Raw genomic sequence first — 22218 nt, 5'->3', positions numbered from 1 at the left:
AGTGGATACTACTTTTTATATTCGACCGCGAATATATTCCTATGGGATTTTCCCATTGTTCGAGGCTAATACTTTTTCTATGTAGCCTCGGTCATACCGCCGGTTTATTAAATAAAAATAAATTCACCGGTTGGTATTTTCTGCCAGAACTCGGTTTTTAAATGGCATATGTGTTCGCCTCTGTAAGTGCAAACCAAAGGTTGAGCCCTTTGTTCCACTTTTGGCGGGCTTCTGCACAGAAGCCCTCCAGAGTGGTGCCATTCTGTCTGGGTACCACAGGGGTTGTAGGAGGGGGTTTAGGCACCCTGGACTGAGTTGCCTTGCCAACTCAAGTCGCACTCTGGTGTGATTGGCCCAAGTGGTGAGCCGCCCCGCTCACCACTTAACATGTTTGATTGACAGCTAGGCTGAATGAATGGGGGTTTTCTGCATAAAAGCAGGGCTTTGGGGACTGGGACTTCAGAAGTCGCCACAGGACCTAAGAATCCGACGAGGGAGAAGCTGAGCCGACCTGCAACGACGACACCACCGGTGGAGCCCTGCTGAACCGACTCACCACTTCCCAACGACAGAGGAGATCTCCCTGCTGGAGAGTCTTCTTCCCTTTGACTGGTGGGAACAACCAGTCCCTTGCTTTTTCTTCGCTTCCAAGACGTCTAGTCGTCGAATTGCCTGTGCTGAGCACCCCCGGCAACCGGATAGCCACTAACCACTGTACCATGACCAAAAGGTGGTGCCTTGTGACTGAGCACTCCGCGGCTGGTCTCTTCCCTGGTGGTGCAACGATCTTCAATTTTCCTCTACGACAAGATCATCCCTTCTTCTGGCAAAGCCCCGACTTGCATCCACCACCAAGAACAACTGCCCCCGCCGGAGCTGTCTCTCCACTTTCAAGGTACTGTGTCCGCCTGGCTTCCCTTGTGACGGTTAGCTTGAGGTGTCTTAAATCCTTACCTTTCCACTGGGTCGCCTCCAGACCTTCTTAACTTTTGTTGTAAAACTGGTCCAACCTTTCTGTGACATTTTGCTACAAAGACTTGAAGTGCATTTCCACTGTGATATTTTTGGGACATACCGCCTTGCCTCTCTCCAAGTGGGCCTGGCCTCTGAACTTTGTGATCTACAATAGACCCTGCCTTGCTTGCCTTGCATTTGCTTTGTAAAAGTGTTGGTACTGAGTCGGTTTCATACCCTGCCTTTTTCTCTCCCTTTCTAACGAATACTAGAGTGCCATCTAGGTTAAGCACTCACCTCTGTCTGCAAATAAGTGGTGTCTTTGAACCTATATTTGTCGAAATATTGTTATGGGATTGATATATACCTATAGTAACTGTGATTGAAGTTGTTTGCCATATTAGTGCCAGTGTGTTTTTCATAGATGTGTTTTTAAATAAATAATTATATATCTTTACACCCAAGCTCTGATCCGTGTCTGCTTGTTCTACTGTGTAAATTGCCCTATCTTGTATACTCTATATACTGCCCAACTCGTCTTGAGAGAAGTCTGACTGCTCAGCCACAGCTACCAGGTAAATCTGGGTGGTGCAGACTGCTACCAATTGGGTTTACTGCTAACTCCTGTAGTCTTAAACTTTTTGCAGTGGTCCCAGAGGGAACTGCACAGGTTTCTGCCTAACACTGGTGTACAGCGGTGGGATTTGTATTGAGTATACAGTTTAGAGTGCTTTTCAACACTTTAGGATAACTAACCACAAAGCTTAGCACTAAAAAGCAACTTTCTAAAAACATGTCTTCTATGGAAGTTTACAGTCAAGAATCCTTGTCAGGTGAAAATACTGAGAGTTTGAGAGCTCTCTGTAGACAAGAGAATCTTTCTGTAAAAGGCAAGAAAATAAAACTGATAGCAAGATTGCTGGAAAACCAAAGTCTGGGTACTGGTTCAGAGGAACCAACTTCTCCAGCAAATGTAGATGACATTAATGGTGTTGATCTAAATCAAAGTTCTGATGATAGTGATGAAGAGGCTGAAGAGGAAGGTGAGCCTAATGAAACTGTCTCCCCTTCCCCTCTGTCTGCCTTACCAGCTACACCTTCTGGGCCTATAGCAGGTCCCACACTAAGTCCTCAAGTCCTTGAACTAGAAAAAATGAAAATAGACTTGGAATTCAGAAGGATTACTGCTCAAACTGAACAGAAACACCAAGAAATGCAACAAATTCTTAGGCTCAGAGAAATGGAGCTCAAGCAAGAGTTAGAAATGAAAAAGTTGTCTGTTGAAACTGCTTCTGTCTCTGGCTCCTCTAGAAGTTCCAGTCCCAAAAGACCCCGGATGCCTAAGGAATTCATTGGTATGTATGAAGCAAAGTTGGATGTGTTGGATTGGCTGAGTTTGTTTGAGTATAATCATGGGCTCCAGAACATCACAGGTAATGAGCTACTTACCTGGTTGTTCTCTAGGCTCCCCCCTTTTGCAACTGATGCGGTATTGGAGTTGGGCGAGGAGGATAGGAAAGAGTATGAAAATGTGAAACTAGCTCTGATAGCTAGATCTGGGAAGACCCCTTCCCAGTATCTTAAGAGGTTTAGATCCCTCAAAAAGCATGATGGTACCCCTTGGGCTACCTGGGTGAGTGAAGGGTTGAAAAACTTAGAGGGATGGATTAAGGGTTACAAGGTGAACACTTATGAGGGTATGAAGAATCTTTTTATGTTGGAGTCAATTTATGATGCCTGTTCTCCTGAGCTCAGACAGCACTTGGCTGATTCAAAGGAATTGGATTCCAGGAAGCTAGCTAAGGCTGCTGACTTGTGGGTTGCCAACAGGGCTACTCATAAGGATTCTGGGGCAACTCAGAAAAAGGATGAGGGAAACAGCCTAAAAAAGACTCAAAAGAGAATTCTAATAACTCAAATTCCAAAGAGGGCCCCAAACAAAACCATAAGGGTAAACCACAAGGAAAACCACAGCAGAATAAGGTGCCAAACCAGAGGGAGGCCAGAACAAGCCGCCATTCCAGAAAGCATTTGGTAAATGCTTTGTTTGTGGCTCTACTGACCATGTGAAAGGAGATCCCAGATGCAAGGGTAAACCTTCAGGGGTCCAGCTTGTCTCTTTAGCCTTCGCTCCAGAGGAGGAAGTCCTAATGGCAAGTGGAAACTTTCTACTGCTGGCTGATGAACCAGGAGTCTCAGCCAGTGTTTCTTTAATGTTTCTAGGTTTGTGAAAACAACAGAATTTAGATGTCTATAATTCTATCTCAGATAATACTAAAGAGTATTATAAGGACAGTGTACAGGTGAATGGTCAGGAGACTCCTGCCATTAGGGACACTGAGGCCAGCATAACTGTGGTGGATAAATCTTTTTTTTCAGGCTGAGGATGTTGCTAAGGCACCCAAACGCCTCACCAAGTTAGCTGGCAGGCCTGTGCAGATGCTTCCCCAATTACCAGTTCTCATCCAGTGTAATGACATGACTGTGAAGATACCCGTCAGCATACAAAGTGAGGTACCAGGACGAGTTCTGTTGGGTAACGATTTAAAAACTCTTGGAGTTGTGTCTCATACCCCCAGACCTCCTAGTAAACGGTTACAGGAGCTAACCAGACCTGCAAGGGAGAGAACCATGAGAGGTACTCCCAAGCAGATGATGGAGAAGAATATTACTCCTGCTCCACTGGATTTGTCAGCTGCTGTCTCAAGGAAATCAGAAGCGAAAGGGAAACCTAAAACTTCTAAACAGAAACCAGCAGCCAGCACTTCAGTGCAGCCAACAAGGACTTCCCCTCGGTTGTCCAAAGTTACACCAGTAACTCCCCCTCCAGCTGAGGCTGAGAGGGTGGTACAACCCTGTGTGCTAGAATGAGACCCTGAGGAAGAGCTAATGAAAGGCCAGGAATTCATTGGAGATCTGGATCCTGTTGACCATCCTGAGATGCAGTCTTTACTGGCAGAAGGTGGACCCAACAGGGCAGACTTCAGTAAGGGACAGAGAGAATGTCCAACTCTGGAAGGTCTTCGACACCAGGCAGAAGCTCAGGCTGAAGGGCAAGAGCCTGGGATATACAGGTTGCACTGGGAAGATGGCCTCTTCTACAGTGAACCGACAGAGTCTGAACCTGGAGACTACAAACGACTTCTAGTACCCCAAGAGAACAGACAACAGTTCTTGCAGTTAGCCCACGAGATTCCTTTGGCTGGTCACTTGAGTTTCAAGAAGACTAAGGAAAGGCTCTCTCTCTCCTTTTATTGCCAAAGATGGGGGCCAAAGTAGAAAAACACTGCAGGAGCTGCCACACCTGCCAGACCTCTGGTAAGGTTGGCTCCAAGAATGTGGCACCTTTAGTGCCTCTCCCCGTTGTGGGAGTCCATTTGAGAGAGTAGGGATTGCCATTGTTGGTCCCCTTGATCCTCCAACCTCCTCAGGCAACAGGTTTATACTTGTTGTAGTAGACCATGCTACTAGGTATCCTGAGGCCATTCTTATGAGGACTGTTACAGCTCCGGCTGTGGCTAAGGCCCTCCTTGGTATTTTTACCCGGGTTGGGTTTCCTAAGGAAGTAATCCCTTTCAGGGGGTCAAACTTTATGTCCCACTACATGAAAGCCATGTGGAAAACCTGTGGAGTTACTTACAAGTTCTCAAAGGCTTACCACCCACAAGCCAATGGGTTGGTTGAAAGGTTCAATCGAACCATGAAGAGCATGATAGGTGCTTTAGAGGACCCCCTTAAACGGAAGTGGGATCTTCTACTGTCATGCCTTCTCTTTGCTTATAGAGAAGTCGCTCAGGAGGGAGTAGGTTATTCTCCCTTCGAGCTTCTCTATGGTCATCCCGTCAGAGGTCCATTGGCCCTGATTAAGGAGGGGTTGGAGAGTGCTCCTTCCCCCAAGCCAGTCAGAGTGACTGACTATGTGATAGGTCTCCAGAGGAGAATGTCACACAGGATGGCAGAAGCAAGTGATAACTTGAAAGCTGGACAAGCATTGGTCAAGCACTGGCATGATCAAAAGGCTAACATGGTTGAGTTCACTCAAGACCAGATAGTTCTCGTTATGATCCCAACAAGGCAGAGGGCCTTGCAAGACAAATGGATGGTACCCTTCAGAGTTGTGGGTAAACTTGGAGAGGTTAACTATCTGGTGGACTTGGGCAATCCCAAGGAGGCTCCAACAGTCTTCCACACCAACAGACTCAAAGCGTATGTCTCGAGACCTGATGTAGGAGCGTTGCTTCTAGCATCATCAGAGGAAGAAGAAGAGAGTGAAGCTCTTCCTGATCTCCTCAGAGGCTTACTTTTAGACGAAAAGATTAGACGAAAAGATTAGACGAAAAGATTGAAGGAGTAAATCTCTCTTCAAATCTGTCACCTGAGCAACAAGAAGAGTGCAAATCTATGTTGAATCAGTTTGCCTCTCTGTTCTCACTTTCACCAGGTTTGACCCCTTGGGGCCAGCATGACATACTCACTGGTGACTGTCCCACTATTCCAATTGGTTGAAGCGCCTTCGCAAACCTTCTAGTTCGATCAGATGCAGAGGGGTCAAGCGGGACTACAGAGGGCTCAGGGTGCCAAACCTGCCAGCTGGTCACCAGCGGTTCCTCAACTCTGCTTCTTAGTATCTGGATACTTGGATCCTATCCTTTGTTCAGTGAGAACTCAGGAGTTCGATATGGTATGGGTGTTTGGAGCCTTCTCTTATCCAGAATCTCCTTCACACCAAACCGATGAGGACCCAATGGGAGATCTGCTCACATGCAGGCACAGCATCCGTGGACCAATCATGTACCACCGGGGTCCCAGGCATTCACAGCACACCACACTCTCTGGCACCCAGGATGTGTTTTGGAACCATACAGTCCAACCCACATCCTGGAAGGACACACACACACAGCATGCAGAAGCCCATGAAAGCTTGGTGTTTCGCGGGAGAATGCATGCCCAAATAAGGACTGACCCGGGTCAGCTCAACCAGGGCAAGGTGAAGGGGCAAGAAGGCCAAAGGACAAGACAAAGAACCTCGTGGCACAGCCATTTTGGAGCCAGGCCACCTATTTGTGCCAAATGTGATAAACACGGTTTACCTTGCAGGAAAGGGTTACAAAATACATGAAAAGATAAGTTGCCACCAGCCCTGTCCAAGGCACATCTGCATTTCTCCTAAAAAATCCTTCGGGAGTATCTAAGACCCAAGTGCACTGTACTGGAAGGGAAACAAAGTCTCCCAGTACTGACTGTCTGTAAGGGCATGTCAGTTTCCCCATAATAAAGTGAGCGAAAAGCCCAGGGGAGTGCAGCAGAAGGCTGTGCTCCTCTGTAAATGTCAGACTATGGTGTTAAACATCAGCAAAAAGTTGGGGGGTACACAACTGGAGTGAAAATTATGCATGAAATGGAAATCGTTCCTAACAGAAGTGCTTGGATATTGTTATGTATATACTGATTGATGGTCTGAGGCAAATGTATGTGCTGTTTGGCTGCCTACATGGCTGAAGAATGGAGGGGTTATTCATGCAAAAGAATTATGAGGAAAAGAACTGTGGCAAGATATTGCCGAAAGGTTGATGCATAGTACAGTGACCTTGTATCATGTAGATGCACATTGTGCGACAGATTCATTGGAATGTTGGTTCAACTCTGTTGCAGATGAACATGCCAAAATCTAAGCTATGGATACAAGGTCTCAGGAAGATGATCTGTAAGGGATTGCCAAGTGCACCAGAAATGTGGGCATCTTGGAGAAAAGGCAACTATCAGGTGGGCACAAGATCGAGGAATTAGCATTCCTTTAGAAATAGTGAAAACAGTCATTTTGCAATGTCCAGTATGCCAGCATCAGAAACAGAAATCTATTCCACATGTGATTCAAGGCACATTGCAGTGAGGTAAATTACCTGGACAAATTTCGCAGATCGATCACATCGGTTTGATGCCAATCAGCAGAGGATGTCAGTATGTGTGTACGATTGTGGACACTTATTCAGGATACTTGATGGTATTACATCAAGTATTCCATCAGTATTACATCAAGCAGCTTCCACAAGGCAGGGTAAGGCCCCTTTGCCTATCGTGCACCAGAACTAAAATCGAGGCATTTTATTTACTACTTCTGACCCCGAACTTCAGAAGCTGTCCCTGCAATCGGAGAACAGCTGATTACTGAAAACAAAATGCCGGGCGCTGCACGGCTTCAAAACGAGGCTTGAATACGTTGCTTAGCAACGCCTCGTAGTCTCTCCCTTTTACAATCAACATCCGCCAGCAGGCGGAAAGCCGGCGACGAAGGCCAGACAAAGGCCATCCCTGTTTGCCCTGCACCCTCACTCTCATCCAGGCAGGGGAGAGGGCAGGAGCCCTGACCCCTCACCTGTAAACACTGAGGACCCACGAGATGCGACCACACCAGATGAGGCCTACAATCAGCAGCTTCCACAAGGCAGGGTAAGGCCCCTTTGCCTATCGTGCACCAGAACTAAAATCGAGGCATTTTATTTACTACTTCTGGCCCCGAACTTCAGAAGCTGTCCCTGCAATCGGAGAACAGCTGATTACTGAAAACAAAATGCCGGGCGCTGCACGGCTTCAAAACGAGGCTTGAATACGTTGCTTAGCAACGCCTCGTAGTCTCTCCCTTTTACAATCAACATCCGCCGGCAGGCGGAAAGCCGGCGACGAAGGCCATACAAAGGCCATCCCTGTTTGCCCTGCACCCTCACTCTCATCCAGGCAGGGGAGAGGGCAGGAGCCCTGACCCCTCACCTGTAAACACTGAGGACCCACGAGAAGCGACCACACCAGATGAGGCCTACAATCAGCAGCTTCCACAAGGCAGGGTAAGGCCCCTTTGCCTATCGTGCACCAGAACTCAAATCGAGGCATTTTATTTACTACTTCTGGCCCCGAACTTCAGAAGCTGTCCCTGCAATCGGAGAACAGCTGATTACTGAAAACAAAATGCCGAGCGCTGCATGGCTTCAAAACGAGGCTTAAATACGTTGCTTAGCAACGCCTCGTAGTCTCTCCCTTTTACAATCAACATCCGCCGGCAGGCGGAAAGCCGGCGACGAAGGCCAGACAAAGGCCATCCCTGTTTGCCCTGCACCCTCACTCTCATCCAGGCAGGGGAGAGGGCAGGAGCCCTGACCCCTCACCTGTAAATACGGAGGACCCACGAGAAGCGACCACACCAGATGAGACCTACAATCAGCAGCTTCCACAAGGCAGGGTAAGGCCCCTTTGCTTATCGTGCACCAGAACTAAAATCGAGGCATTTTATTTACTACTTCTGGCCCCGAACTTCAGAAGCTGTCCCTGCAATCGGAGAACAGCTGATTACTGAAAACAAAATGCCGGGCGCTGCACGGCTTCAAAACGAGGCTTGAATACGTTGCTTAGCAACGCCTCGCAGTCTCTCCCTTTTACAATCAACATCCGCCGGCAGGCGGAAAGCCGGCGACGAAGGCCAGACAAAGGCCATCCCTGTTTGCCCTGTTCGCCGTGGGAGCATCGGAGCATGCAATATTCTGGTCATTCATACCCCCGCCTTATAACCTGGAGGCGGCAGCCGAGCACTTTCTTCAAAGAGCCTATCTGCAACTGCACGCTACATCGCACAGACCCCCTGCAAAACTGCGCTCACGAGGTTATGTAAGTACATTACCTCTACCTCAACAATCAGTCATCAGTTTCGAGTGGTGACACAAACTCCTCACACTTTTGACACTTTCTTGTCTTATTTGCTGGTCTATCTATAGAGCCCAATACCTGCTTGGCTCATGAATACTTACTGACCTCACTGTCTGTGCTATGCTCTATAGTCAATAGCAGACCACATTTAGACTGTCCAGTACAAAAAAGAAGGTGGGTGAGGCGCGCACTCCCGGTCCTGGTCAATTAAACCTGTTGCAAAAAATAGGTAGCTGGGTCACATCCCAAAATGGACAAATATTCACAGGGTTAGATCCCTTCTGCTGAAAATCAGGTACTCAGTATTAACAGGGTTAGATCCCTTGCTGCAAATCAGGTAGTCAGTATTAACAGGGTTAGATCCCTTGCTGCAAATCAGGTAGTCAGTATTAACAGGGTTAGATCCCTCAGCTGCAGTTCTGTGGTCTGTAGTTGTTCTCCTCCTAGCGCTTTCTTATCTCAAATAATCATCAGGGAGTCTGTTAAGCAGGTGTGTCTAATTAGACTCAAAGGATTCTGGTAGCTGTAGTGAAAAAAGTTTTTTTCTGTTCAGGTTGCCAGCAACCGACACCCCTCCAAAGCACAAGTCCTTCCCAAATTTGGTGGAGGGGAGAGAACCATATTTATGATTCTCCAAAGTGGGGCACAGTCACCCCGTGGCGCTGCCTCTGGAGCCCGGGACTCCCATAGCATTCAGTACAAAAAAGAAGGTGGGTGAGGCGCGCACTCCCAGTCCTGGTCAATTAAACCTGTTGCAAAAAATAGGTAGCTGGGTCACATCCCAAAATGGACAAATATTCACAGGGTCAGATCCCTTCTGCTGAAAATCAGGTACTCAGTATTAACAGGGTTAGATCCCTTGCTGCAAATCAGGTAGTCAGTATTAACAGGGTTAGATCCCTTGCTGCAAATCAGGTAGTCAGTATTAACAGGGTTAGATCCCTCAGCTGCAGTTCTGTGGTCTGTAGTTGTTCTCCTCCTAGCGCTTTCTTATCTCAAATAATCATCAGGGAGGCTGTTAAGCAGGTGTGTCTAATTAGACTCAAAGGATTCTGGTAGCTGTAGTGAAAAAAGTTTTTTTCGGTTCAGGTTGCCAGCAACCGACACCCCTCCAAAGCACAAGTCCTTCCCAAATTTGGGGGAGGGGAGAGAACCATCTTTATGATTCTCCAAAGTGGGGCACAGTCACCCCGTGGCGCTGCCTCTGGAGCCCGGGACTCCCATAGCATTCAGTACAAAAAAGAAGGTGGGTGAGGCGCGCACTCCCGGTCCTGGTCAATTAAACCTGTTGCAAAAAATAGGTAGCTGGGAATAGGTAGCTGGGTCACATCCCAAAATGGACAAATATTCACAGGGTTAGATCCCTTCTGCTGAAAATCAGGTACTCAGTATTAACAGGGTTAGATCCCTTGCTGCAAATCAGGTAGTCAGTATTAACAGGGTTAGATCCCTTGCTGCAAATCAGGTAGTCAGTATTAACAGGGTTAGATCCCTCAGCTGCAGTTCTGTGGTCTGTAGTTGTTCTCCTCCTAGCGCTTTCTTATCTCAAATAATCATCAGGGAGGCTGTTAAGCAGGTGTGTCTAATTAGACTCAAAGGATTCTGGTAGCTGTAGTGAAAAAAGTTTTTTTCTGTTCAGGTTGCCAGCAACCGACACCCCTCCACGGGGTGACTGTGCCCCACTTTGGAGAATCATAAAGATGGTTCTCTCCCCTCCCCCAAATTTGGGAAGGACTTGTGCTTTGGAGGGGTGTCGGTTGAGGGATCTAACCCTGTTATTACTGACTACCTGATTTGCAGCAAGGGATCTAACCCTGTTAATACTGAGTACCTGATTTTCAGCAGAAGGGATCTAACCCTGTGAATATTTGTCCATTTTGGGATGTGACCCAGCTACCTATTTTTTGCAACAGGTTTAATTGACCAGGACCGGGAGTGCGCGCCTCACCCACCTTCTGTTTTGTACTGAATGCTATGGGAGTCTCGGGCTCCAGAGGCAGCGCCACGGGGTGACTGTGCCCCACTTTGGAGAATCATAAAGATGGTTCTCTCCCCTCCCCCAAATTTGGGAAGGACTTGTGCTTTGGAGGGGTGTCGGTTGAGGGATCTAACCCTGTTATTACTGACTACCTGATTTGCAGCAAGGGATCTAACCCTGTTAATACTGACTACCTGATTTGCAGCAAGGGATCTAACCCTGTTAATACTGAGTACCTGATTTTCAGCAGAAGGGATCTAACCCTGTGAATATTTGTCCATTTTGGGATGTGACCCAGCTACCTATTTTTTGCAACAGGTATAATTAACCAGGACCGGGAGTGTGCGCCTCACCCACCTTCTGTTTTGTACTGAACACATTTAGACTGTGTTGTGCCTTATGGTCAATAGCTGACCACATCTAGACTGTGTTGCGCCTTATGGTCAATAGCAGACCATATTTAGACTGTGTTGCGCCTTATGGTCAATAGCAGACCATATTTAGACTGTGTTGTGCCTTATGGTCAATAGCAGACCACATTGAGACTGTGTTGTGCCTTATGGTCAATAGCTGACCACATTTAGACTGTGTTGTGCCTTATGGTCAATAGCAGACCACATTTAGACTGTGTTGTGCCTTATGGTCAATAGCAGACCACATTTAGACTGTGCTGTGCCTTACGGTCACTGCTTTAGTCACTGCAGCTGCCCAACCACTATATAACAATTGTACTCAGAACCAGTCCTCCGCACACACTGCTCACAGCTGTCCAACTCTCTCAAACCATACTGTGAAGCAACGCAGATACACACAGACCACTAGAGTTGTGTCATACCCTATGGTCGCTAACAGACCACCAGAACTGAGTTGTGACCCATGGTCGCTAACAGACCACCAGAACTGAGTTATGCCCTATGATCGCTAGCAGACCACCCGATGTATGCACTTTACTCAATGTCAGGAACTGCCACATCTAGGTGCCCCTGCTGTATGCTCCAACCTCACAACCAGCTGCATCCAATCTAGAGACTATAGTGCACAGGCTGTACCTGACCGATTCTACCCGACTCTAACTAGCCACCATCTATCATAGCCCGACCTGCTCCCCACCAGCACCACTAGACTCCACCGCTATCCACAGACCATGACCTTCTAGCTCGCCCTAACCATGTTCCCTTTCTGCTTAACACAGGACAATGTACCTTGTAGCAACAATAGCTACATAGCCCACCAGGACGGCCTGGCCAAACTAGGGTGCCCCAGACACCACCCCATCCCCTGCCCCACTCCATTCCTACCCTCCACACCCCCTTTCCCCTCCACTTACCACCACCCTCTTACCTCCAAATCCATCGTCATCCATGGCCTACCCACCAACAGCCACCACAGTCCCATTGCTAAGTCTAACCAAACCAAAATGACCTCCAAACCTCCCACCCGCTTTAAGCCACCCGGGCCAACCCCCCTCTCCCTTATTCCCAACATCACAACCCGCAACGACAGATTAGGCTCCAGGCTCCCCACCACAAATTCTAAACCTAACTCCAGACCTTACACCAAAACGAATACAAAGCACATTGCACCTAGCAAGCCCACTCCTCCCCCACTAAAAGGTGCCCTACTCAACGTCAGATCCCTGGCTGCCCACCCCACAGAAATTGCAGACATCATCCTTACCAATGACCTTGACTTCTTAGCCCTAACAGAAACTTGGCTTCATGAGGCGTCCGGACCCTATTTATCGCTAGCCATCCCAGACAAATACACTATCCTCAGAGCGGACAGACCAAACGCCAGAGGTGGAGGCCTAGCAATCATCTCCAAATCCGCCCGAGGCCTTAGACCAACCGACACAGTCGCATGCACATCCTGCGAGTTACTCACAACCAAACTACAAACCTCCCCCACAACCACGATAACCATCCACCTCATATATAGACCCCCAGGTCCCCCTGGGACTTCGAAGAAGACATCACATCCCTCATCACCAAAACTTCCAAACTAACAGCACAAATCATGATCCTTGGAGATTTCAACCTCGGCTACCAAGACCCAAACGATGCACCTGCTGCATCCCTAGCCAATATCCTAACCGATCATGGTCTCACTCAACTCATTGTACTCCCTACCCACCAAAAAGGCAGAACCCTTGATTGGGTAGCAACCCACAACTGCAACACAACCTGCAAAGACCCCCAACCTCTGGCATGGACCGATCACCACATGATCCCCCTTGAGGTTAACACCAATCAGGTACTGCCCAATAAGCACCCCATGGCACCAGCATGCCCCACCAGGAACAAACGCAACATCACTGCTGAAACCCTACTACCATTGGTCTTACCTACCCTCAATGCTCTCCCAGCTAACGCTGACTTAAACCTGCTGATTGACACCTTCAATGATTCCATGGCCAAAGCAATGGACACCGTTGCCCCCTTGAAAATACGCAAAGCCAAACCCAAAGCTCATCTGAACTCGTGGTACACCCCCGAGCTCAAACTACTTAGGAAAGAGAAAGCTAAGGCTCACCACACCTGGAAGACTAACCCCACTGCGGAAAACAAATCCAACCTCACTAACCTATCCTCACTTTACAAAAGCGAGATAATCCGGACCAAAAAAGATTCATACAACACCAGGATCACTCAGGCAGGATCCTCCACTAAAGAATTATTCAAAATTTTGAAGGAACTAGAAAACCCTATTTCGGCCCCGGAAACCTGCCTGAAAGACAAATCCTGGTGCACCAACATCCAGAACGCGCTTAACAATAACATTTTAGGACTCCAAACTAAAATCGAAAACAAATGGCTACAACTCTTCAAAAACAATGTCACCAACCTTAGCCTACCCACACCTAACGACACTAGCACAGGCTTCTCGTTCAAAAAAGTCACCATCCCGGAAGTTCAAAAAATCATCACCTCCTTGAAACCCTCTAACTGTAAAGGAGACAGCTGCCCGGCTCAAATCATAAAAGATGCAGCAAGAGAGCTCTCCCCCTTCATCGCCAAACTCATCAACCTATCCTTCACCAATAGCTCCATCCCCAGCAACCTAAAACAATCATGAGTTCTCCCTCTCCTGAAAAAACAATCCCTCGATCCGGCCACACCCACAAACTATAGGCCCATCACCACAGTCCCCTTCCTACTGAAAATCCTGGACAGAGTCGCCTACATCCAAATTCAGGAATACCTAGAATCCAACCAACTGCTAGGAATACGTCAATCTGGCTTCAGACCTCAACACGGAACTGAAACCGCCCTTGTTGATCTCAAAAGCCAGATTGATGAAATAAAAGACAAAGGCAATGCCGCAATCCTACTCCTCCTAGACCTCTCAGCGGCCTTTGACCTGGTCAGCCATGAGGTCCTCTGTAATCACCTTGCCACCGCAGCCCACTTCTCCTCCCCTGCCATCACATGGATACAATCCTTCCTGGCAAACAGAACCATACGAGTCTTCTCCACAACAGCTGCAGCAGACCCCATCCCCATCACATGCGGGGTCCCACAAGGTTCCTGTGTATCCCCCACTTTGTACAACATATTTACAAAGCCTCTATTTGACCAACTGGACCATCTGGGTGTCACCTACACAAACTACGCAGATGACACCCAGATACTCCTCACTATCTCTGGTAATTACCAAGAAGACTCCGCCCGGATCAACAAAATATTTTCCATCATTCAGGCATGGATGGCCTCCCATGGTCTCTGCCTGAATGATGAGAAGACAGAGCTCCTAATTGTCGGTTCCCCCAACACTCTAACTAAACTTGACCCTAGCTATAATAACATCACCATCGATGGTCACTCCATTCCCATAGCCAAAAGCGTAAAAACCCTTGGCTTCTATCTAGATTCCAACACCAACCTTAGCAAACATACCAATATGACCGCCTCAGCTGCTGCCTATACCGGCAAGCTCATTAGGGCCAGCAGACCCTTCCTATCACCCAACAGCTGCCTCACCCTTGCCAGGGCCCTAATACAATCCAAACTGGATTACTGCAACAGCCTGTTCGTTGGCGCTAATCAATCCGTACTCAATAAATTGCAGGTAATACAAAATAACGCCTTGCGCGCAGCCCTCAACATTCCAAGACAAGAGCAGATCTCTGCCACTAGGAAAGCCTGCAAATGGCTCTCCATACGCCAAAAAATGTATCTAAAAATCATCTGCCTCACGTACAAAGCCCTCAACCACCTAGCACCACCCTATCTAGCTAATAAACTCACCCTGAAACCTGCCACCAGACTCACCAGATCCTCCAACACCCTTTGCCTACTAGTGCCCAGGTTCCACCTAAAAAGAGCTGGAGGGTCAAGCTTCACAGTGCTTGCTCCCCAACTCTGGAACTCCCTACCGCTTAACATCAAAACTGTCGAATCCTTCCAGATCTTTAGGAAGCAGGTCATCAGCTGGCTGCTAAACAAAGAACAACACCACTAACTCTAGACTCGCGCGATTACTGGCTTAGACACTGTACTTATTCTGAAAATTGTATATTGTACGTACTACACATGTTCTATTTATTGACCTCTGTATATATATGTATATATTATAAACCTGTACGAAGTATGCAACACACAGATACTTCTCAACTATGTAACCAAATTCTTAAGCGCCCTTCTACCTCTGGGTTTGGAGCGCCATACAAATAAAATAAACAAACCATAAAAGAGCTACGGAATTGAAAACAATTATATTATTAGATCAAATGGCAGTGTACTATGGTATACCTTTACAAATTCAAAGTGATAATGGGTCACATTTCAAAGGAAAACTGATTCAGAACTATTGTCAAGAGAAGGGCATTGAGTGGATTTTCCACATCCCTTATCACCCTGAGGCTTCGGGATTGATTGAAAGAATTAATTCTTTGTTGAAAGAACAGTTGGAAAAACAGGTGATGGTGACTTGAAAGGGTGGCGTGGGTGCATTCTGGATGCAGTGCAAGTGTTAAATAACAGACTGATTGCAAATGGTAAAACTCTATTGATGCGTATGTTAACACCAGCTTTGCAAATTAAATCAAACAGGGCATTCAAAATGTTGATATACTGGGAAATGTCACCTGGGACTCTTCTCCTTATCGAGCGACACCAGACTCTGCAGGGGTGAATTTGCATACTATGGAGGAGATTAGACTTGAACCAAAAGGAATCAGTGTAATTGACACAGGAATCTGAGAACAGATTCCATCAGAACATATGAGATTAATTGCCCCTAGATCTGGGTTAGCATTGAGAGGAATCCAAGTACTGAGAGGGATTATTGATGCAGATTATCAAGGAGAAATAAAAGTGATCATAATCAATAGTGGAGAAAAAATGCTACCTATCCATAAAGGTGATAGGGTGGCACAGTTAATTATTGTCCCTGTGAAATTGTCTATGATAAAAAAAGGGAGAGCTACCCACTGTGGTAACTACACTTGGCGACAAGGGTTTTGGCTCATCAGACAAATTGGTTCCAGGAGTGAAAGCTTGGGTTGAGAAGCCCAGCGCCCCGCCGGTTCGGCAGATGTAATTGCAGCAGGGGAGGATCAAGTTGTTCTAGTCATGGAACCAGGAAAGAGGAACTGGAGCCACATCCCTGCTGACAAATGTTATTTACGTGAGTGATGTACTTCACTGATATCTTGTTTTTTCTGTAATTTATTTTCCAGACCCCGTGTGTGATGTTTGCACTTGTGGATTTGTGTGGAGTCCATTCGGGAGGATCCAGGGACATGCGAAAAGATGTGGCGAATGTTTCCATCCTACAACTAGATTCGCTGATTTGGATGACGACTAGCGGCTTTGATGTTGCCTCATTGCCTCACGCCCGGTCAACTGCGGTGTACCGCAGCTTATTGAGAACATTTTGTGGTCATGGGTGTGATGTTTTGCCCTCTTCCGCAATTTCCAGGTCTTTTGTTTGGCATGGCTATGCTGCGATAGTAGAGCAGCCTGAGGATGTATGGGTTTTTCTAGCCCGTCGAGTGTTGAACCTATCGCACCTTTGCCTAGCTGATGTTCATAATGCTGCATACTTACTCTCAACGTGTCTTGTGGCCACACCTATGCCAGCCCCTGTGCTGTGACACATTTTCTGAGTACTGCATGATGATTCTCTAGTAGAGGACTTGGATGTGAGAAATTCTTTTTCTGTTTATGAGTACTGCGAATGTTGTGCGGAAACGTATCACAAATGGAGAAATATGATGCGCATTGTCGCCCACAACATTGCTCCTGCTGTTGTCTGCTACTTGATGACTTGTGATCCTCGATGCACTGGCAAATGTCAACAATTGGACTTGTCTAATGAGAGAGGTGGAGCTGATTTTGAGAAGCGTTTATGAGCACATGTTACTAATGCTTTTACTGATGTTTCTAACAAAATGTTTAATTTTACTATTGTGACTGCCAGCCATCTCCGTCATGTGAAGCTTCCAAAAGGTTATTTTCTTGTGCTAACTTTACGTACACCTGTATTCCTGCAAATATTTCTGGTGGTCCTTGTGCCTTGACACGCCTTTGCTTAATGATGTTTCCCTGACAGCCTGTGATTCATCAAGCTTCTCTTTCTGTTTATCATTTTGGCCTGGCACATGATTGTGATTCTAATGTACATTTGTTGTCTGAACCTGAACTTTTGGCGCTTGCTTTCTCCTTGGTGGGTGTATGGGGGTTGGCTGGTGGTGGTTATAAATCTTTGATTAGATTAGCCTGTGTTGTAGTTAAATGGCTTAGTGAGACTGCAAGCTTTGACTGAGATGCTGTTGGACAGCAGGAATTTAAGAAAGCTATTTTGCAAAATAGGGCTGCTATTGACTATTTGTTTTTGAGGCACAATTTGGGTTGCAAGCTGTTGAAGGGATGTGTTGTTTTAATTTGGATGATCATTCCCGTTCTATTGAGAAGCATATTGGTAAGTTAAATGACCTGATTTCCCAAGTCACTCAGGATCAGGGTGGGAGCTGGTGGGGTCAGTTGCTTTTTTGGATTCCGGAGGCGTTGCGCTATGCTTTTGTTTGTATTTTTGCTTTGGTGTTCGTTTTGGTTGTTTGTTGTTGTTGTGTTTCTTGTATTGCCAATTTGATAGGGATGTTTCGTCAGTTTCGGAACTGTCTTTTGTTTCATTGGGATATGGAAGTTGATTGTCCAAGGGGTGGATTGTAGTGCGTGTGCACAAATGGGTTAAAACATGGCGCAAGTGCTCTGTCATTTTGGACATTCACTTCCAAACCACAATGAAAGTCTTTGTTTCTGTGATCTCAGTCAGAAGGCAGACATGAGTTCTGCAACAATTGCAATATTTTAGTCTGAAACAGTTGAGCTTATTATGGAGGACAGTTTTTGCATTGTTCACTCAAGGACAAGCCTAAAGGGGAGTCAGAGATGTGCAGGCGCACACCAGGTGATAACGGGTGCTGGAAACGAGTGCGTGAGAGACAAGCTGGGTTTTTCCACTACTGTCTGGATTTTTCCACTCTTGCCTCCAATTCTTGCTGTCTGTCTTTTCGGCGGGGGGAAGTGTGCAATTTATGAGGGGCGGGGATTTGTCCGACTTAATAAGAGAGGTATCCCAAGAGGAGACAGGGGATTGGAACCCTGGGTGGTGAAGTCTTGCTGAGAGGGAGGTCGCTCTGCTCCAAGCCCTGTTAGTTGAAGCGTGATCTCTCTTTCTACCTGCCTTGGTACTGGGTGGTGATGTGGCTGAGATGAAGTTTTCTCCTACAACTGCACTCATGGTGATGTATATCCATCATATCTCTCCTTGTTCATGTATTCATCTATAATCAGTTGCATTTATTCTACAGTTATATGTATGTTTATTCCAGTGTGATTAAAGGGCCTGTAAAGGGCCAAATATTTTCTAATGGTCTGAGTGTACATTATTCCCTTTCTGTGTCCAAGAACTTTTATTATTTCGTGTAATAGAGTGAGTAATTCTAATTAATTAAATGCGCCTGAAAAACAGAACACCAACCTACCCCCAGTTACCCATCCTACCACCCTCAAACACCCTACCGCCTCTCACTCTACCCCCATCTAATAACCCTACCCCAATCTCCCGACCCTCACCCACGCTGCCCCCACCTACACAAACATTACTCTCTCTACCCCACCCACTGAACCTTCCAACACTCTGTCTAACCCCACCCACCCTTCCTCCATTCTATGCCCCACCCAAACACACTACTGACACTCTCTCTCACCACCAACCACACACTCACTCTCTGCACCTCCACCCATCAAAAACTGCATACAGGAACTCCAAGCTTTTCAAAATGATGCAGTCCGTATTATAAAAGGCGTCTCCAAAAGGGAGCACATAACCTCGGCCAGGAGGGATCTTCACTGGCTCCCTGTTGCTTCGAGGATTACCTTCAAGATTCTGACACATATATGTCTTTATGGGCTTGCCCCAATTTATCTGAAGAATTGCCTTACCCGTCAAATTCAGGGTAGGTCAACCTGATCAAACAACACCAATTGTCTTGTCTGCTCAAGGATTAAGAGAAACCGAGGCAAAGGTCACTCTTTTCCGGTCATACCTACTCTTGCTTAGAATGACCTCCCAGCCGTGATGTGCATAGAGGAAAGCCTTCTAACCCCCCGAAAAAGGCTCAAGACCCTTTTATTTAAATAGAAAACCCGCCTTTGCCCAATGATTGCTTACTGCCCAGAACTCTAATTTTATGTAGCCCTTTGTGTACTTGTGTTCTTGTCTGTGTTTGTGGTTCTTGTCTAGTGTTATATGTGCGCCCTGATGCCTGCGGGCTCCGACGCGTTATAAGCATAAACATAACATAACATAATACACATAACTACCCCCATTCACTGCCTGACCCAACCTACACCCACTCTCAATACCCCCACCCACCCTACCATCACTCTCGATACCCTGACACACCCGACCTACCCCCACTCTCTACACCCATGACCACACAACCTACCCCCATTCTCTCTACCCCACCCAGCCACCCTCAACCCTATCCCACCCTTTTCCCATTCTCTCTACCCTCAACTACCCACACTACCCCCACTCTCTCTATCCTCACCCACCCACACCCTCTCTGCATACCCCCTCTCTCTACTCCCACAAGCTCTAACCCCATTCACTATATACACTCCCATCTGCCCTACCTCCACTGTCTCCACCAACACACACAATCCTATCCACAATCTCTCTACCCCCACACACCAACCCTGCTCCCACCATCTCTACAATCCACCAAGCCAACCTACCCCCATTCTCTCTATCCCCACCCAAACAAACTACCCACACTCTCTCTACCCTCACCCACTCACCTACCCCCAGTCACCCGCCCCACCTACCTGCACTACACCCCCTCTCTCTACGTCCACCTCTCTCTACTCCCATAAGCCCTACCCCACTCACTACAACCCCACACACTCAACATAGGCCCACTCACTCTATATACAATCACCAACCCTATCCCCAATCTGTCTACCCCCACACACCCACCCTATCCCCACCCTCTCTACAATCCACCAAGCCAACCTACCCCCCTCTCTATATTCCCCACCCACACAACCTACCCACACTCTCTCTACCCCCACCCACTCACCTACCCTATCCCCCTCAACCATCTCCCCCCACTCTCTCTACCCTCACCAGTCCAAACCCCCCACCCAACCTACCCCCACTCTCTCTACCCACAGCCACCCTAACCCATTTTCTCTAACCTCACCTCACCTACCCTAACCCCCCCACACCCACACTACCCCACGCTCTGATCCCACCCATCCAACCTACCCCTACTCTCTCTACCACATACACCCTATGCCCACTCACATTATCCCCACCTACACAACCCCTGCTCGCTCCACCCAGCCACCCCCACTCTCTCTACAGTTGCCCACCCTACCCACTCTCTACCCCCATAAAACCGAACTACCCCTATCTCAAAACCCCCAACCAACCAACTTACCCCCACTAACTCACCATACCCCTATCCACCCTACCCCCTCAAACACACTACGGCCGACCCTCCCAGGTCCAACTTGGGTCCTTCCTGTCTGCTATCTTTTTTTCTACCTGTGGTGTCCCCCAGGGGTCTAACCTCTCTCCGTGGCAGTTCAACCAATACCTGGCACTCCTTGCCCACCACATTGCCACTCTCTGCCCCAACTTTCAGTGCTATGAGGATGATGCTCAGCTCATCTTCAGGCTACCTTCAGCCACCTCTTCTCCTTCCCTCATCTCTGACTGTCTGTCTGCTATCCAGGAGTGGTGTGCCGCCAATGACCTCTGCCTTAATGCCATTAAGACTGAGATTCTCATCGGCACACCCACTCCCTCCTTTCCTGTCGCTCTCTGGCCGGCCTCTCTTGGCCCTCTTCCTGCTCCCACCTGCAAGGCTAAAAACCTCAGTGTCATCTTTGACTCCACACTCTCTTTCTCTCCTCGCATCTCTGACGTCTCTAAGAAGTCCCACTACCAGCTGCACCTCCTCAGAGGTATTCTTCCCTTCCTCTCCTTCCCCCAGAAGCTCACTGTCTCCAGAGCTCTGGTTCTCTCTAGGCTGGACTATTGCAGCAGCGTCTTCCTAAATCTTCCTGCTTCTACTCTAAGCAACTCATCCAGAACAGGACTGCGAGACTTGTCTTTGGCATCAAGCCCAGGGATTGTATCTCTCTAGGACTGAAATCTCTGCACTGGCTCCCAGTGGCTGCGAGGATTAAGTTCAAAACCCTCTGCATTGCCCTCAAGGCCTTCTGGGGCCTGGGGCCTCAATACCTTCAACTCTCTCTTCCTAAATATCTTCCCTCTCGAGCTCTTCGCTCATCCGCCTCCAACTCCCTCAGGGTCAGTCCCTTCTCCAAGCAACGAGTTGGTGGCAGATCTCTTTCTTCGGCTGGGGCCTCCCTCTGGAACAGCCTCCCTGCCTCCCTGAAACATGAGGAGAACCATCTTCGGTTCCGGAAGCACCTTAAAACCTTCCTCTTTGCTTCTGCTTTCTCTCCCCTGATGAAGTCCTGCTGATACCGAGACTGCAGGGTAACCTGGCCACCCTTCTGATCTCTGTCCCATGCCCTGCCAGTTCCATGCCTGCACTGCCTCCCTGGCTACCCCTGCACCTGAGGACTGTTTTCTGTATCCCTGCAGTCCCCCCACCTGCACTTATGTCTGCACTCACGCCTGCACTGCCTCGATGGCAACCTCTGCACCTGAGGACTGTTTTTCTGTATCCCTACAGTCCCCCCACCTGCACTTATGTCTGCACTCACCCTGCACTTGCCACCAGCGGCCGTTATTTTATTTATCTTGTTATTTATTATCCCATGTATTGCACTTTCCCTCCCCCTTCCCCCGCACTTTCCTTTCCCCCCTTCCCCTTCCCCTGCACTTGCATCATCCGAATGACACCTGGCCTAGTAAGATTGTTGTCTGTCTTCCCTCTGTTCCCCCTCCCTTGCCTCGTCGCGCCTTGAAACACTTGTGTATAGGCGCGTTATAAATGTCATATCATATCATATCATATCAAACATGCTACCTCCTTTCACTCTAACCCCACCTTCTCACCCTACCACAATATCTCTATACCCTCACCCGCCCTGCCCCGACCT

The sequence above is a fragment of the Ambystoma mexicanum genome, chromosome 11 (assembly GCF_040938575.1).
Source record: "Ambystoma mexicanum isolate Mex_15411 chromosome 11, UKY_AmexF1_1, whole genome shotgun sequence".
Lineage (NCBI taxonomy): Eukaryota > Metazoa > Chordata > Amphibia > Caudata > Ambystomatidae > Ambystoma > Ambystoma mexicanum.
Note: the sequence above shows the minus strand (reverse complement) of the source record.